We start from the raw sequence: 17497 nt of genomic DNA on the forward strand, positions 1-17497 counted from the left end.
TCTCCCAAGCTCCATGTTGCTCTCCTGTAATACAACCCACTAAGAGGCCTACACATCATGGGCCCTTTGCCTTGACTTTGTGAGACTTGGATATCATGGGAGAAACCAAGAAATCCTATGATACTCTGGTTACTGCTTTTGCTGCATGTAATAAAGTCTTTTGTCTCTGACCCAGAAGTCTTGTATCCCTGCTTAACATCCATGAAACAATTATAGGCTGGCTTATTAGCATGTAAATAGGGCAAAAATTTCAGACCTCACCCTGTTCCTAACACCCCTAACTCCAATTCAGTTCAGGACTGGGCATGTCGTGGACTGACAGTCTATCTTGTGTTTTTACTAATGGATTGTGGGACCAGGGAGTCCCAGGACAGTCTCACTCCACACCTAATTCTCTAGGGGACTTTTGCTTCCTGGGCCTTAGTTTTACCCTCTGCAATGGGGATAACAACCCAAGAACCTCAGTATATACTCAGGGCTGTTAGGTTTGGAAGTTTGAGGAAGACGACTAGAGTTCTCTGGTAATCACCACTGAATTCTATCTTCTCTTGAGATAATGCACCAGCAAACTTAGACTCCTCCCAGAGACAGGTAAGAGAAAGAAAGAGCTAGTTGTCAGGGAGAAGGATGAACGTGACCAGAAGAGGCCAGTTGGCAGCAGAGTCTTCTTCCCTTATGGAGGTCTATGCAAACAGAATAGGAGCGTGCATGTTTTCAAGTGGCAGGGCTGGCCTGGATGCTTTCCAGGGCTCTGTTTGACATGGGAGACATGGTGCCCACCTCTGGGAAGCTGATGGGAAGGGCTTGCCCTAGCTTCTAGCTAAAGATTTGGGTTTGCTATGTCAGAGCAGCAGCTGTGGCCTAACGGGGGTAGATGGCAGCCACAAACCACGTGAAGTGCATGTGCCATCGTTCCCTAGGCAGCGCTGAAGTTTGTCCCCAAACAAATATTAGCAAAGCAAGGGTGCATTCATGCATCTCACATTTAATAAATCTAAAAAAAAGTCACTTTGTGCAGAATTTAAGAAAAAAAAGAAAGAGACAATGATTTGTTTGCATCTTCTACCACGGTGGCATCTTTGCTGTGACCTCAGTCACTGTCACGCAGGAGCCTGTGTGCCCCTGCATTCCTCTGTACCCTCCAGGGAAGGAAGCTGGTGTCGGGAAGGCTGATTTGCTTATGTTTACAGGTTGCATGGGAAGGTGTTGGGCAAGAGGGAAGTGGTCTCAGCAAGCCGAAGTGGCAGAAGCTGGGAACTAGGAAAGGAGAGAATGAATGCGGGACACTGGTAAGGTCTACTTCTCAGTTGGGGATGGGGCAGCTGGCTGGCTATGGGATGCCAGGACAGCAGCCACCAAGACCCCCATGTTCACTCAGTCACTGTACCTGGCCAAAGTCTTTCTCTTTTGCAGAAGATTCTGGGAAAGGTTACCCCTCCCTGTTTTGGGTCCTCAGGGATGAGGACCGGACCAGTTTCAGAAACCCAGCCAGGTCTCACCATCCCAGACCCTCCCTGTCCCCTGCCAAGGAAGGGCCTGTCATGGGGAGAAGTATGACCCTCCTATGTCCGAGTCCTTGTTTCACTTGCAGCTGGGCACTAATCCAATTGCTGGCTCTAACCTAATTCTCCATTGTTGCTAGAGTCCTTTGCCTGCCGATATTAAAACTCTTTTCATTTAATTGTGCAGAAGATAGATCCTCCTCAGCCGTCAGGTGGTAAATATAGAATAGTTGATGTGTAGCTCTAATTTCTTCCCTGGCAGGCCTCCTGCAGCTCTGAGTAATTGGAGACTGGGATGCTCTGGAAGGAAGGAGACAGGAAGGGGGGAACAGACGGCAGGGCAGGGGCTGGAACCTCGCCACTGTCAGGAGGTTACAGATCAAAGGGACTCGGTCAGTATGTCCGTTTCTATAGGGCCAGTTATTTCTCTCTTGAATCTCTCATATTACCTGGTGACTGGGGACCTGAGATGTTGCATGAGAATTGAGTGTTCCCGCACCAAGGGTGACCAAGGGACATCATCTGCTGTGTAGTCAACAAAGTGCCATGGGATCTGCAAGTCACCAAGAAGCCCCACAGAATCACAACTTTTTGATACAGCAAGACCTTTTGTGATGACTAACTGCAACCCTCTTGCTTGGTGACCATGTGGTTTCCCAGCAAGGCAATGAAAGAGTTGGTGACAGAGGGCAGGCATCTTGATTTTCAGCCAAGGGAGGAAAATATGTGGAACATGGTGGCCTCCATGTGTCCCTACAGGAAAAGGAGGGACAGTGGCATCACAGTGAGGCCCCAGGAGCCATTAGCAGGCTCAGACTCCTCTCCCATACACTCAGCAAAGGACAAGGCCCTGGTCTAAGTTACTGACCTCACACCTGGCCACAAAGGAAGAAAGAAGAATCCTAGGAAGAGCCACTGGTCACTAGACACTGACCTCTCTGGCAGCTCAGCCCCAACAGGGGCTTCCCAGGGGCTCACAGCTTCCAGGATTGCCTCATCCTCTGAAAAACATGATGACCTGCTCCATCTCCTGAAGGGAGGGCTGCAGCTTCTTCTTGGCCACGATGCTCAGCTGCCCTGACCTCCCAGCTCCTCAAGCCTGTCCAGTGGTGAAACTGAACTTCACCACCTCAGATCCCTGACCCCCTTTCCACCACCCTCACCCCCCCATGGGGTGGAGCCAATTCTCCTCCCAGACTGGGACTTCAGGTAGCCTTTTCCTCCCTGCCTCAGAACAAGACAAAGATTCAGCAATTCCTGGGGCTCCTCTCTCCTGAGCACTTGGGCGATTCTTGGGGGGCACCATCCCTTCCTGGCTTCACCAACCCAGACTTCTCTGGGTAAGCCTGTGCACTCTGACTCCACCCCAGCAGGCTCTTTCAAGATCTGCTCTTTCCGTCCCTCACCGAGCCTGGTTCTGCACCTGTCCCTTCTCTACCTGCTGAGCCTGGATCCTTGAGGGGAGGGGAGGAGACCCTCAGGGTTTAGGAGCTGCTGCATCCTTAGATCAGAAGGTCCTGAAGAAACTGGCTAAAGTGGTTTCCAAGACTCTGGCCAGGAATCTCATCACTGTCCTTTGCGTCAGAATTTCCTGCAGGTTCCTCCTCTCCACGGCTCCTGCATTTTCCCAAAAAAACAGCATCAGGGCATGTGACTGCTGGAAACACCAGCCCAGATGGCTCCAGTCACAGGATTCCTGCATGTCAGGGCCAGAATATGCAGGACAGCTCTGCTGCCTGACCCTCTCTGTTCAGATGAGGAAATTGAGGCCCAGAGACAGTGGATAGGAGGGCGTGTTTACTCAGGCTCATGCAGTGACTCCATGCTGGGATTTTGGCTTCCTGGTTCCAGTCTGGACTCTGAGTTTTTCTATTGCTACAGTCAGAATGACAGAGTGCCAATTCCAGCTCTGTCCTCTCTCAGCTGTGTGACCTCTAGCAAGTTGCCTGGGCTCTCTGGGCTTCAGTTTCCTCATTTGTAAAATGAGAATGACAGTGATATCTGCCTCATGAGGTGACATAAAAATCCATTTAGATACATCCCCCCCAAAGCTCCAGCACAGCATCTTGCTATGGCAAGTGATAATTAGCTATCACACAAAATTCAGCTCCACTGGATTGAAAATTTCTCTTCAAACCAATGTAAACTGTAATGAGCATTAGCTATTCAAACAATGAGAAGGCATTTAATTTACTCTCAGAAAATTGAAGGGTTTTGTGTCAGGGGACTATTTGGATGACTTTTCCAGAAAGAGAACATTGTGCAGATGTCTTTTTTCCCTCCATAGGAAAATTTCCCAGCACAGTACACAGGGCACCAGAGTCATCCTGCTTGCCTTAAAATTGTCCCCAAGAAGCAGAAGAAGCCATCAAAGTCAGACTACTGCTGGTTCTTCTCTGGAAGGTCTCCAGAAGTTCAGGACTGCCCTGACCTATAGCCCGCCCTGGATTTCTTTACAGTGGTATCAAGGGCTGTGGGAACCCCTGCTCCCCTTCCCAGGAGGTTTTGGAGCAATGACTGTGTCCTGTAGTTCAAGACTTCCAGCAAAATGCTGATGCTTACCAGAGCCGGGGCTAGAAAATACTTCACTCACCACATTGAATGAGTGCTCCAAACTCAGTAATCAAGATAAATAGTACCTTAATGTTACATATTTAAAAATCAAAATTAATTACAAAATCTGTGATGAACAAAATCTCAAAGTTTTAAATACGGGCAGCACCTAACTCTGTGTCTGCAGGTCCCTGAGAGCCAGTGTCTCTCTTGCCTCACTCTACCCCAGCTCCGAAGCTCGGGCTCTGCCCAGACCGGTGGAATCAGCTTCTCTGGGAGGGGATCAAGATGAGAATACTTGGGAAAGGCTCCACAGGCAATTCTGCTATGCAGAGGGTTGAATACTCCTGCTCTGAAGGAAATAATCAATGAAGGTCTGAGGGCCGCTGAGAGGAAGGGATGGGGGAGGCCACATGGTCCCTCAACAAGAGACTGCAACAGTTTAAGAGTTTTGTGCAAATTGACTCTAAATGGATCACAGACCTAAATGTAAAACCTCAAACTGTAAGAACCTTAGAAAATGCAGAAAATGCAGGAGACTTCTTATGGAAGTTGGAACTGGCAACCAATTCCTGATCGAAACCCAGAGTGCCCAGGCCATAAGAAATAAGATAGACAAGTGGGACCTCGTTAAACTTACAAGCTTCTGCAAAGCCAAAGAAACCATCAAGAGAGCAGGGAGACAGCCCACAGACTGGGAAAAAATATCTGCCAACTCCATGTCTGACAAAGGCCTAACATCCAGGATCTACAAGGAACTCAAGCGTGCTAAAAAGAAAAAAACAAACAGCCCCATTACAAAGTGGGCCAAAGATATGAATAGACACTTCTCAAAAGAAGACATACGAGCAGCCAACAGACACACGAAAAAATGTTCAGCCTCACTAGTTATCAAGGAGATGCAAATTAAAACTACACTGAGATACCACCTAACTCCAGTCAGAATGACCATCATCAATAACTCTAAAAATAACAGATGCTGGAGAGAACGTGGTGAAAAGGGAACACTTCTACACTGTTGGTGGGAGTATAAACTAGTACAGCCTCTGTGGAAATCAGTGTGGCGATTCCTAAAGGTTCTAAAATTGACCTTCCAAATGACCCCACAATCCCCCTACTGGGAATATACCTGAAAGAACTCAAGTCGCTCTATAAAAAAGATACCTGCACATGTATGTTTATTGCAGCATTATTCACAATAGCAAGAACATGGAACCAACTGTGCTGCCCATCGAAAGGGGACTGGATTTAAAAAATGTGTTACATATATACAATGGAATATCACACAGCCATAAAGAAGAACAAAATCATGAACTTCGCAGCAACATGGATGGAATTAGAGTTTATAATACTGTGTGATCTCTCACAGAAACAAAGAGCTGAGTACCACATGTTCTCACTCGTAAGTGGACCTTGAACAACTACCGTATTACTGTAGGAAAGGGATTGAAAGTAGCGGGAGACTGCGGGGAGCGGGGTGGGGAGTGGGTAGCTGGGATTGACAGTAGTTGATATCCGCCTGGGGAAGGGGTGGCACACCTCATCAATAAGAGTATCTGCACAATGAATGTTTGTATACCTAACCCTGAATTGTACCCCACAATTTCAAAATAAAAATTAAAAGAGAAAAAAAAAAGAGTTTTGTGCAAACCGACAAGAGAGACCCCCATCAGTGGCACTTGGTTTGTCTACCTCCATTCTTTTGGGGCATTCTCTATGAGCTCACTTTCAGAATTCAGAAGCTCCTAGAATGGTTGACCAATGCAACAAAGCAACGTGCTCTGTCTTTGAGGACTCTTTGTTCCACCTTCTCCTACTTCAGAAAACTGGGGTCTTTCTCTCTGCTCATCCCTATCTTACACAGACTTCTAGGCCTGGCTCATGTTCCCTCTCTCCCAGGAAGCCTTTCTCAGCACCTTCAGTTCAGGGGCCTCTCTGTCCGTTGGCCCCATAAACACACATTTGAGATCCTGCTAGGTGCCAGGTGAGGTTATGAACACAAAAGGACTGAATGAAAACACACACACACACACACACACACACACACACACACACACACACACACACACACACACACAAACTGTACGTGGGGAATTCAGGATGATAACAGCACATAATTAGAGTGAAATGTTACAGGAAGGTTTGGAATGTCAAGCAGCAATCTGGTCCATCTTTTCCAAGTTCAGTCTCTCCTTGAGGTTCTAGTCACCCTTAATTCTCCTGGGTGTTTGCTTCCTCTAGAATTTAGCTCCATTTTTCTCAACATATGCTTACACAGTTTTTTTTGTTGTTGTTGGGTTTTTTTTTTTAATTTGTCAATTTTGGGTATTAGCTTTTGACTTTCTGCCATGTTAAATAACATGGAAATCTCCCCTCCCCCTTCTGCTTCTTCTCCCTCCATCCTCTCAGCATCATTATTTTCCAATTTTTTAATGAACAAAAGCACTGCTGAGTCCAGTTGTATGTCATGATTATGCATTCTTTGTTACACAACCCTTCTTTTTTTGCTGGAGTTAATAACCCCTTTTTTATTTGCCTGATGTCTAGTATCTATTGTTAATTTATTCTAATTGCTCCATGTTTCTGCCTCAGGCTTATCAGTAATCGTCTCCATTCAACCCAGTGTGTCGTTTCATTTTTCCCTCTGTTCTGTGGCTCTTATCTGGACTCATTGCTTGCTGGGCTTGACATGCGACTGTCCGCTCAGGGCATCCATCTTCATACTGAGATATACCTTCACTGCCCTTCCAGGTTAAGTTCCTCATTTCCAGAATCTCTTTTCTTTCTCTCCCTTTGTTCGTTCCCTGCTTTGGTAGCATACGATGGGGACCCCCCAAAATTTCAGAATGTATTTGTAAAAAACTGTGTGTTTATTCTTACATGTTTAAGCTTCAGTCACCTTCAAAGCACTCTCTGTCTGATGCAATACACTTATTGAGACACTTTCCCCATTGCCATAAACAGTTTTTAAACTCATCAGTTTTGATACCTTTTAGTGCTCCTGCTGTTTTTCATTTCATCTCTTCCACATTAGCAAAAAGTTTCCCTTTGAGGACTTTTTTCACCACAAATAAACAAAAAAGTCATTTGTGGTGAGATCAGGTGAATAGGGATGGTGGATCACGGGGATCATGACTTTTTGGTCAAAAACAGCATGGTGTGGGTAGGTGCATTGTCATGATGAAAGAACCAGTCACCTGTTTTGCCACAACTTGGGATGTTCTTCTGCAAATTGTGATACAACCTTCTTAAAATTTCCAGATAAAGACTTGGTTGACTATCTGATCCGGAGGAACAGATTCTCAATGTACTACAAGAGACCCACCATCCAAAAAGATAATTCCAGCTTTTTTGGGTCCTTCCCTCCTACATCCTCTTATCCTTCTTGAGAAAGAGAGCACTGGAGGCAAAATGTTCAGTCCTTTTATCTCTGAAAATGTCCCTACTCTCTTCTCACACTTGATTGATGGTTTCCCAGAGCATAGAAATCTGGGTTGGAAATACTTTTACTTCAGAGTTTCAAAGTTTCTGTCCATAGTCTTCTAATTCCCGGAGCTGCTAAAGAGTAACCCAATGACATTCTTATTCTTGGCCTTTGTTACTTGCTTTGTCACTTTGGAAACTTCTCAGATCTCTTCATTACCCTTCCTATTCTTGTGTGTGTATCTTGTTTCATCCATTGTGCTGGGCACTGAGTGGACCCTTTTAGTCTAGAAATCATGTATTTCCATTCTGGTGAATTTTTATGAGTACTTTGGAATTCTCTTTAGTCAGGTGTTGGAATAACTAGAATAGAGCTCTAATTTTTTTTTTTGTTATTTGTTCCTCTATATTCCATATCTTTAAAAAATTTCTTTTTTTCTGGATATATTTCTTATACTTTATTTTCCACTTTTCTATTGATCCTTGAATTTATCATTTGTCTCTTTCTTTTAATTTCCAGTAGTTCATTTTTTTCTTTGTTCCTTCTTCGAAGCTTCTTTGTGTCTGAATGCAATATATATAATGTTCATCTTAGAAATCAGGGGTATCCAAATAGGAAAAGTGGAAGTGAAGTTATCTTTCTTTGTAGACGACATGGTACTATACCTCGAAAACCCAAGAGAATCTGTCAAAAGCCTCCTTGCACCGATAAAGGACTTTGGCAAAGTCTCAGGGTATACAATAAATGTGCAAAAGACAGTCACATTCCTATACACCAACAACAAACAGGCAAAAACCCAAATAAAAAGCACAATCCCATTCACAATAACCACAAAAGAAAAAAAGAAATACTTTGGCATCTTCCTAACCAGAGAAGTCAAAGACCTTTACAACAAAAACTACAAAACACTGCACAAAGAAATCCAAGATGACACAAAAAATGGAAAAATATTCCATGCTCATTGACTGTAAGAATCAACATTGTTAAGATGTATATCCTACCCAAGGCAATCTACAGATTTAATGCAATACCCATTAAATTTACAGCAGCATTCTTCTCAGACCTGGAAATTACAATACAGGAATTCATATGGAAACATAAGTGACCACGAATAGCCAAAGCAATCCTCAGACAAAAAAAAAAAAAAGTGGGAGCTATCACACTTCCAGACTTTAAACTTTATTATAAAGCTACAATAATCAAAGTAGCCTGGTATTGGTACAAGAACAGGCATATAGACCAAAGAAACAGGATAGAGATTCCAGAAGCAAAACCTCAATTTCTCAACCAACTCATCTTCGACAAAGCCTCCACCACCAACCACTGGGGAGAGGAGAACCTATACAGTAAATGGTGCTGAGAAAACTGGCTGTCCACACATAGAAGATTAAAACAAGATCCCTATCTATCACCATACACAAAAATTAACTCTAAATGGATCAGAGACCTAAATGTAAAAACCTCAAACAGTAAGAACCTTAGAAAATGCAAGAGGCACCCTTATGGAAATTGTGACTGGCAACCGATTCCTGATCAAAACCCCAACTGCCCATGCCATAAGAGATAAGATAGACAAGTGGGACCTCATCAAACTGAAAAGCTTCTGCAAAGCCAAAGAAACCATCAAGACAATGGGGAGACAACCCACAGAATGGGAAAAAATATTTGCCAACTGTATTTCTGACAAAGGCCTAACATCTAGGATCTACAAGGAACTCAAACGTGCTGAAAAGAACAAAAAAAAACAAACAGCCCCATTACAAAGTGGGCAAAATATGTGGATAGACACTTTTCAAAAGAAGACATATAAGGCTGGGCGTGGTGGCTCAGGCCTATCATCCCAGCACTTTGGGAGACTGAGGTGAGAGGATTGCCTGAGCCTTCAGGTTCAAGGCCAACCTGTGCAATATAGTGAGACCTTGTCTCTACAATAAATCAAAAAATTAGCTGGGCGTGGTAGTGCTCCTGTAGTTCCAGCCACTTGGAAGGCTGAGGTGGAAGGATCACCCGCCCAGCAGGTGGAGGCTGTGGTGGCTAGGAATGTGCTCCTGCACTCCAGCCTGGGTGACAGAGTGAGACTCCAACTCAAAAAAAAAAAAAGAAGACATACGAGCAGCCAACAGATACATGAAAAGATGCTCAGCCTCACTAGTCATTAAAGAAATGAAAATTAAAACCACACTGAGATACCATCTAACTCCAGTCAGGATGGCCATCATCAATAACTCAAAAAACAACTGATGCTGGAGAGGATGTGGGGAAAGGGAATGCTTCTACACTGTTGGTGGGCATGTAAACTCACACAACCTCTGTGGAAAATAGTGTGGCGATTCCTAAAAGTTTAAAAATCGACCTCCCATACAACCCCGCAATCGCCCTACTGGGAATATGCCCAGAGGAACAAAAACCACTCTATTAAAAAGATACCTGCACATGCACATTTACTACAGCATTATTCATAGTAGCAAAAACATGGAACCAAAAGAGGACTGGATAAAACAAATGTGCCCATCGAAAGAGGACTGGTTAAAAAATCGTGATACATATTCACGATGGAATATTATGCAACCATAAAGAGGGATAAAATTATGAACTTCATAGCAACTTGAATGGACTTAGAGTCCATAATACTGAGTGATCTATCACAGAAACAAAGAACTGAGTATCACATGTTCTCACTCATAAGCGGACCTTGAACAATTACTATAATACTACAAGCAAGGGATTGTCAGTAGTGGGAAACTGTCAGGGTGGAAGGTGAGGTGGGATTGGCAGTTCAGGGAAACTGCCAGGGGAGGGAAGGGGACACCTCATCAACAAGGGTACCCGCATAATGAACATTTGTATACCTAACCCTGAATTGTACCCCACATTTTTTAAATAAAATTTTTGTTTTTAAAAAAGAATGCTTATCTTGGTTTCTGTTGTTGTTGTTGAAGCTTTTTTCTGTTCCCTGCATTGTCTCTATTTTCTCTATGTTTTTTTTTTCTTTAGCTTATTTGTTTGGGTGTTGCTTTTGAATGTTGGATGATTTTCTCAAACGTCTGGTGATGCTTGATAGCCTGTTGCAGTTCAAAAGAGTCTCCCAGACCTGATTGAAAGCTCTATGTGCCTGGGCAGGGCAGGGCTATGACAGGCCTCAGATGGCAAACCTGCCTTTTGGTCAGATGTCAGATTTTGTTTATCTTTCTTTATGGCTTGTTCAGGTCTAATAATCTAACATCTTGCCTACATGGGAGATGGTGGCCTTTTAGAATGCAGGGGGAGTAGAGGAGAAACACTTGGGAGATGTTTCAGAGGCAAAATACACAGGACTTGTTTTATCCTGAAGTTAGTACATTTTTTGTTTGTTTGTTGCTTACTCAGCTTTCCATATGCCCATTATGGATCCTGCCAAACTGTGCAACAAAACCTAAGACAGCTCTCCATTCTGCCAACCTCCTCGGATAATTTATCAGTTTTACGCATTTCCTCTTTTCTTTTGGAGACATGCCCCTTAGAGCTTTCTGATCCTACCTGGAAAGGCTGCTCTTCAGGTCTCCCCAGCTGTCATTCTAGAACTGTCTTTTTCCATTTTTCTGAGGATCGCCTTCTCTGCTCATTAGTTGATGCCACTGTGTCCTGGGTCCATGTCTTCTTATTTCTTGTCTAACTTCCTTGTTTGGAGGAAGTTACTGGTGCACATTCTCTAATAACTTCCTGAGAAACATACATAGGTAAATTTTGTGTACCCTTGTGTGTTTAAAAAGGTATTTATTTTTGTTGCCTCTTTGTTTTGTTAGATACTTGTTGGATAGCTTGATTAGGTATGGGATTCTAGTTTGCAAGTAAATTTCTTTTAAAAAAATTTGAAGGCATTGCTTGGTTGTCTTTGAGTTTCCAGTGTTGCTGTTGAAGAGTCTAATGCCATTTTCAGTCCTTGTCCTTTGTCCTTTGTATGTGACCCACTCTCCCCTTCTTACTAGTTTTTCTTTTTTTTCTGTCCCTGATATTCAAAATTTCATGATAACATGCTTTGGTAGGGATCTTCTCCAATATGTTCTATGATTCTTGGGTGCTTTCAGAGCCCAAGACTCATGTCCTTGGGTTCTAGAATATCTTGTATCATGTCTTTGAAAAGTCTCCTCTCTCCCTCCTCTGCTCTCACTTTCTGGAATTCCTGTTAGTCAGAGGTAAGGACTCATGATTTCAACCTCCCATTTACTCTCTTTTCTCTCTTATTTTCTAACTTGTCATTTGCTTTACTTTCCAAAAGATGTTTTTAACTTAATTGTTCAGCCTTTCAACTGGCTTTTTATTTTAAGCTGTGATCATATATTTTATAGTGTATAATATATTTTATTAATTTTCTGAGGATATTAGCTATATTTTTAGTTTTCTTTCCTTACTTGTTTCTGTTTCCTCTAAGTTCCTGTCTTTCTAATTCTTCCCTTGCTTCCTCCTCTTTGTCTTCTATGCGGGAGGCATTTCTAAAATGTCTGGGGACCCTGGGTAGGAGTCCATATTTAAGTCAGAGGCACTGATACTGTGATAGTAGAGTCTGTGTGCATAGACAGGGCTTGTCCTGGGATGAGCTTTCCTGGAGGTGATCAGGTGGCAAGCCCAAATGCCACTATCTCTAGGTCTTTTCCCTTGGTCTGGTTAGATTTTCCAGAGAGGAGTTGTCAAATTGCCTTCTGGGGGTGTTTAGTCTTCTGCAAGTGAGGGTGACTGGGGACTAGAGTCCTAACGCTCTGCATGTAAAGCCCCAGAGTCATTATGGTGCCTCATCCCCACCCCACTTCACAGAACAGAGTCACCAAGACCTGAGATCTCTGGACGCATTTCTCCTGAGAGCAAACTTTCCAACCTCAGCTAGGTGAGAAGCGAGTTGGGGGTGGGGTGGGGGTGGCCATCTCCTTTCTTAAAGAGATGTCTGCCACTGCTTCTGTGTTTGGCCTCACTCCTGCATTCAGAGAGATGTGGCAGCTCTGTGTCCTCAGCCTTTCATGGTATCGAGGTAGAATCCAGCTTGCTTCTTGATGCCTCCCTGCACCCTATCAAGCACTCAGCTTTCTACCATCTCAACTCTGCCAAGGCAGTTACTGTCCTTCCACTCACTTTCCTTTTCTAGAATGTCACTGTTTTCCATTATTTCTTCTATGGCTGTCTTTTCCTGTCATTTTAGTGGGGGCCTTGCAGAGCTGGGGGAAGAAAATAGAAATGAGTGTGGTTGATCCAGTTTTCTGAAGGCCATCTTGACAGGCTGCATGGGCCTCCTGGCGCTTCTCTCCATGTCAGCGGCACCTGACACCACTCTCGAGCAGGGCTCTCCCCTGGCTCCACATGCATTCGGCTGTGCCCTTGACATACTTCCCCATGGAGATAGACCACAGGCCCCTTGCATCAACCTCCCCCCAAGCTGATCTCACCATAGCTCCCTCCAAAGCTGCCTTTTCTCCCGTGTCCTGCAGCCGTGGATACACGGCCATTTACCTTGCATACCCCACCATGATAGGCAGCCACTATGCACGGTGAATCCCACTTTCTCGAGACTCCAGTCACTCCTCCCATGGCCACCGTGACCGGTCTGGTCCTGGACTGTAGCTGCTCCTACGTGGCGCTGTTTTCCTGAGTCTGGCTCTGGGAGATTGCTCTCAGTCTCACCGTGCTGCCCACCCCAACACACACAGAGCCTCCTGGCTGTTTCTCACTGTCCCTGGTCTAGGAGACTCGCCCTCAGGCCCTTCCAGCACATCCTTGCTCTTACCCTGAGGGCTTACAGTCCAGACAGTGTGTGTCACGCCTGCTCCCCTCGAGACCTGAGTCATGCCTTTCTCCCTGCTCCTTCCCTGTCTTCTGTCTTCTCCTTGCCTCTTCTCCTCCATCTGATCTTTCTTCATCAGGTGTCAGCTTAAATGTCACTCCCCCAGGAAGCCTTCCATGACTCTGCACCTCCTCCCCTCACTGGGATCGCTCTTCTTGCTGCAATGTCCTCACCTGTTCCTGTTCCGTCTTCCCATTGGTCTGTAAGCTCCGTGAAAGCAGGCTCAGGGCCGACCTGCCCAAGTCATGGGCACCCGCCCACCCTGTCTCCAGAGCCCAGCCCCATGCCTGGCGGAAAGTAGGCATGACTTTGTTAAAGTTAATGTTAAGTTAACTCAACAATGCTAAGTTGAAAATGTCAACTTAACGATGCTCAGTTGAATTTGTTAAGTTAATGTCATAGTTAATTTGTAGTTATACATAGATTCTATATTCTATACAGATGTATTTTATATATAATTATATGGGTTATAACTTGATCGTATAATCCATTCATCCTTAAGTGAAGCACTTGTTAAATTAATGAATCACTACCTGAATGAGTGAAGTCCACCTATCTGGGCAGGAGTCAGCCCTTTGTCTGAGGAGGGAGAACCGCCTCAAGAGTTTTCGGGAGCCCGTGATGAGTGGGAAGTCCCTGTAAGTCATTGTGTTCTGGCCTCGAGGGGCCCCAGGTTTGCAGGTCACTGTGGTCTTGAGGAGAATGGCACAGCCAGAGTGAGTGGCAGCGTTTCCTTTGCAGGTGGCGACTCTCCCGCCGCGCCTTTCTGCCTTCACAGCCTTCCCTCCGCAGCTCTGAGACCTGGAGAGGCCACAGGTCCAGGACTGGGTGGGTGGGGACCCATCACCGCATGCATGCCAACTCCTCCACCTCCACCTGGGTGAGCTCAGCAAGGCAGAGCCAGCTTCGTAGCAAACAAGTTCCTGCCAGTGCCCAGCCCTTTTCTCACCATCACACTGCCATTGCTTCCCCAGTCTCTTTATTAAACAGTACCTCCCCACACTTCCCCAGCCTATCCCCTTCTCACTCTCTCCCCCAACCCTGCTGACATAGGCTAGGCTTCAGCACATCTGCCCTGGTGTCTTGTCGGGACTGGGTTTCATGTGTTCCTAACACCTGGCACGTTGCCTGTACTGGGTGGGCAGGAGGCAGGAGCACAGGATGGTCAGGGGCAGAGACTTTGGGGCAGCTGCCTGAATGTGGAAACCAGAGTCCTGACATCACTCCATGCACCAGTTTTTTCATCTATAAAATATGTATGAAAATGATAACAACTCATTGGATTATTGTGTGGATGAACCCAGCTGTGCATGCAATGTGCTCGAAACTGCCTGGCACTCATAAGCTTGGTCCCCATCTCCTGCCAACACCTCCAATCTACCCTGTATTGCAGGAACACCAAAGCTTTGAGGAGTCTGAGCCTTTCATGCTGTGGCCCCTTCCTACTTCTCTGCCTTTTCCAATCATACACAAACACATGCGTGCACAACACATGCATGCACACACACATGAATGTACACACGCACACCCACATGAATGCACATATGCATGCACATGCGTGCACACCCGAACACATGCATGTACAGGCATATGCATGAATGCACACATATGTACAGAAACATATGAATGCACAGGCATATCATGAATGTACACATATGTACAGACACACATGCAAGCACGCACATGTGCACGGCCTTCTAGTGGGTCCCCTGTGCTCCAGACTGTTCCCATCCTCTGGGTTTCGCTAGGCTCTTTCTGCTTGCCAGCTGCTGGTCCTTCTCTTTGCCCCATGAGGTCCTCATACTGCCTAGGATCTGTTGTCACCTTCTCAGGGAAGCCTCTTCTGCTCAGCTACCCCACTTTCAGGGAGAGGTGAATCACAGTCATGGCCTCATCACTCTTTCCTGATGCTCCCTAAGGAGACCTTCCACCTAGCATGTGCTGATGGAACTGTAATTGTTTACTGTGAGCCTTCCCCACCAGTCACTGAGCCACTGGAGTCCCCTTGGGCTTTAGGGACTGGTATAAGCCCCACAGGGCACAGCGACTTCCTCTGCCAGCTCAGCATTGCCACAGGGGCTACGGGGTCTCCAGGCAGAGGTGGCTCTTTGGCCTGGCCCTGCTGGCTGGGCTTGTGTGCTGGGGCTCAGCCTGCCTCTGCTCCCATCTCCACACCCACCACTTCTCCTTCCTCCTCATCCATCCTTCCTCCCTTCATTTCACACCCTGAATGGAGGTCCCGGAAGCCTGTCCAGTTTGCTTATTGCTTAGAAGGAGACTGAGACCCAGGGAGGGGTACACTTTGCTGAAGTTGCTGAGGGGAAAGCTAGGACTAGACCCTGCCTCTTAGTCTCTAATACATGCTCTCTAAGGCTCACCTTCTACCCTCTCCCATCGCCTCTCAGTCCCACCCTAGTGCGCCTCTCAACAGATGTTTAGGGCCCCTTCTGCTGCCTGATCTCTGCTTATAGAGCCTGCCCCACCCTAGAGGGATAGGAAAGAGGCAGGACATTGGAGACGGCTGTCCTTTCGCGCACGTGGTGAGCCTCTAGGCAGCTGACTGAGCTGTGACCGAGGACCGTTGGATGCTTCCCTGGGAGCGACCAGTGTGGGTGGCATGATGGTGTGGGTGGTGTCCCAGTTGGGCAGGGATTCAGTGCCCATGCCCTTCCTTATCCGGTGGGATCTCAGACGAGAGGAAAATGCTTTCTGTGCCAAGCCTGATTCTTCAAGACCTGAAATGCCACCATCACAGCCCTTCTCCTCAGGCCACTGGAAGCCTTATCAGTCCCTTAGACCTCGGTGTGACTGAGACCCCAACTCGTGAGTATAGCTTTTAGTGATGGGGGAGAGGGCGTAGGGAGTGAAGTGAGAGGAATCAGGGCACCGGAGAGGGAAATGCCTTGTCTAAGGTCACAAGGCCCAGGTCTGGCAGAGACAGTCGGTTGGGCTCTTTCTGAGTCTATAATCCCAGGGTTACAGCTGGTCCTTAGGGGCCCTGCACCACCTCCTCTCCCCAGTCCTCTGCCTGCTGCCCCCAGATAGAGACAGATGGATATTGTAGGGAACCCTGAGCCAGCTTTAGGCTGTAGGTGAGGATGCTCAGGAAGAAAGATGGGAAGTCCCTTCAGAAGAGCCCTGCCCCACCCATTCCTTGCCTCTGGCCTGCTACACATTTCCCAGCGTTGCCCTTCTTTGGGGGAATATGGGGGAAGGGCCATTGTCCCCCTTTCCTCCTGCCAAGGGTGGAGTTTTTGTTGTTGTTTTTGCTGTGATTTTGGCATCAAGGGTGAACTCTGGTTGTCATGGCAACTCCAGCAGAGGGAAGGAGGGAGAGGGCCTGAGGGGGCTGAATTTATTCCATTGTCAGTGGGTTCTCCAGTGGGGGTCAGCAGAGGATAAAGACTGAGGATGGCGAGAAAGACCCTCACCCAGGAAGAAGCCTTAGTGCCCCACAACTCCCTACCCGGCCTGGTTTTAAGCTGGTTTCTGCACCGTGCATTCTTCCTTTCAGGGTGAGGCACGGGCCACCCCTGCTGCCACTTAAGGTTCTGGTTCCAAAGAAGGCTGGCTTGGTGTGGGTGCAGAAAGGGGAGGAGAGAGCCCCCCTTAAAATCACAGACGAGGGGACCCACGCTATCGCGTTGAACAGTTAAGATAGGCCAAATCTTTAGAAATGGTCTCTTCTGCTTCATCCTACTACAGATGGGGAAACTGGGGCCCAGATGGGACAGAGATCTGCCTGGTCTAAGGCACTGAATGAGTTAGTGGCAAGGCAGCCGCTGAGGGTACCCAGGGCAGATAAATAGGACAGCCCAAGAATGCATGTGTTCCTGGGAACACATGATGAGCACCTTGTCCCATGAAGGTGAGATGGGACTAGAAGGCTTGGGAATGATGGCAGTTTTAGACCACATGTATTGAGATAGGAGCTGGAACAGGCAGGGTTTGGGTCTATAAAAACACACTGTTCTTTTTGCATCCCTAGCTCCTTTAAAATGTATTATGGGAGAAATCTTTGCTTGCTTTATGAGATGAAAACTCAAGCAGGTCCCATGCATTTTCTGCTCCCTCCTAGGCCACGGACAAGACATTCATTAACACTCTTGTCTGACTCCTCCTGGGTGTGTTGGGGGCAGGAAGGGATTGGGCGATAGGCTGGTGAGGGAGGCAAAGGCTTTCTGGAACTGGCTGTGCATTCTCTGGGCCTGG

Source organism: Carlito syrichta, unplaced genomic scaffold (genome assembly GCF_000164805.1).
Source record: "Carlito syrichta isolate Samal-C Ts95f unplaced genomic scaffold, Tarsius_syrichta-2.0.1 Scaffold172482, whole genome shotgun sequence".
NCBI lineage: Eukaryota > Metazoa > Chordata > Mammalia > Primates > Tarsiidae > Carlito > Carlito syrichta.